The sequence below is a fragment of the Hibiscus syriacus genome, unplaced genomic scaffold (assembly GCF_006381635.1).
Source record: "Hibiscus syriacus cultivar Baekdansim isolate YM2019G1 unplaced genomic scaffold, ASM638163v2 tig00002840_pilon, whole genome shotgun sequence".
Lineage (NCBI taxonomy): Eukaryota > Viridiplantae > Streptophyta > Magnoliopsida > Malvales > Malvaceae > Hibiscus > Hibiscus syriacus.
Window position 1 is genome coordinate 4,860,269 of NW_024061947.1, and position 2,051 is coordinate 4,862,319.

The following is a 2,051-nucleotide window of genomic DNA, read 5'->3' on the forward strand; positions in this document are numbered from 1 at the left end:
ATCCAAACTAAACCAAAATCAAGTTCAATCCGACCCGGACCAAACCTTAACCGAATGCAGTCTAGAACCAAATCTAAAGTGACTATGTGACATATGCCACATTAGCAATTAAGCACAGAGAAAAATATCATGTCAAGAACATATGTTAATAGTTAGCCAACTAATAGTTTTCATCCAACACAAGTCATTTTGATAAAAAAAAACAATTGAAACGTTAGTAGCTAAAATATTTTAATAAAATATGAACTAAAGTGAATATTTGAGTAAATTGTTTTGACATTATATCTTTGAATTTTATCACAAATCCAAATATTTAATTTTATCTAAAACTTTGAATTTATTTTTATTCATAAATTATTTAAGTACTATTTTCCACTCTCCCATTTTATGTACGTGAGATATGGGATAAGGTAGTTTTGGGTGGTTTTTGATGGGAACCAAACCTATAATTACTCATCTAGTCAAGGTCCCTAAGCACAAAACCAAAAACATTCAAAGTATTTCCACATATAGAGAGTTGAGAATTTATTCCATGTAGTGAGGTTTTCAAGTTCTTGAATATCCTTGGTAGTTCTAGCTTTCGTGCAGTCAAGTTCGAAGTGCTCGACGGTGTTTCGTAGTGGTTCACGGTGGTCTACGGTGGTTCGATGTATTTAACGATGGTGCATTCAAATCTAGAATTTCGACACAAGGTATAGGCAATGACTGAAGGTATTTATAACGATCATTTTCGCTAGTTTATGCTCAATGTATGAAAACATGTCTAACATTTGGTATCAAGAGCATGGTAAAATCTCTGTCTTGCCTGATTTTTGAAAGTTTGTATGTTTCTCGAATTTTTGAGGCCTTGATTTTTAAAGTTTGAGAAAATTTGTGTTGCAAACTTGTTGCTAAAATTGTTGGATTTTGTAAATGATAATTTCTAATATTAATTATGTTTTTATGATAATCATATATAAAAAAAATTAGAAATATTGTATGATTTTATGTGCCTAAACTATGATTGAATGTAAGTGAATTATATGGTTATTAATGACATACATTTTAGGTTCATGAAACTTTAGTATTATTGCATAAAATATTTAGTAATAAAACTTTATATTATATGTCTAGAGATATAATTTTTTTTATTTAATTAAAGAATTAGCCACAACAACTTTGATTAAAAAAATTATTTATTATGGTAATGCATCAAGACTATATATATATATGATGTTGCATGATGAATTAGCAATAATTTTGAATAAAGTTTAGGGTTAATTTCTGGCTAAGTGATTTACATAATTTTATTTTGTTAAAGACTAGCCACATCATCTTTAGTAAAATAAAATTAATAAAATTAAAAATCACATACATAAAGCTAAAGTATTAAATCCTATTAAGTAATTTACTAAGGTAAAATTATTCGATGCCTTACATAACTACCCACATGAATTATGAAAGTGAATTTAATAATTTTATCAAAGAAGATAGAAAATAATTCTATCATAAGATGGATCTAATTGAATTAAAAATTTAGTCCACATACACTTTTTATGTCGCTAGATTCATTGTTTACATAATTTGCATTGGTAAATTATGATTTATGTTTGCCTCAAATTTTGATTAAGCATGTATGTTAATTATATCTTGCAGTTTTAGAACTTGTGAATATGTCTTATAATAGATGTAGATATCCCTGAATTAACCATTAATAACTTTATAATATAGAAGGAGAGCATTCTTCTTCAATTAGGGTGTTTGGATATTAACCATTTATGGAAATATGAGCCACATATCACAAAAACCAACACTCAAGTTAATCTTTCTCTATATGAAAAGTGGGAGCGATCTAATTACCTCAACATTATGTTCATTAAGAGCAAGATTCCTGCTGATGTTTGTGGCTCAATTGAGCATTATGAGAATGTAAAAGAGCTATTAATGGCCATTGAAAAGAAGTTCAAAACTTCTCAAAATTCCTTGTCTAGCGCCCTAATTATGAGGTTCACGTCCATGAGGCTCACTACTGTGAAAGACTTACGTGATCACATCAATAAGATACGAGATTT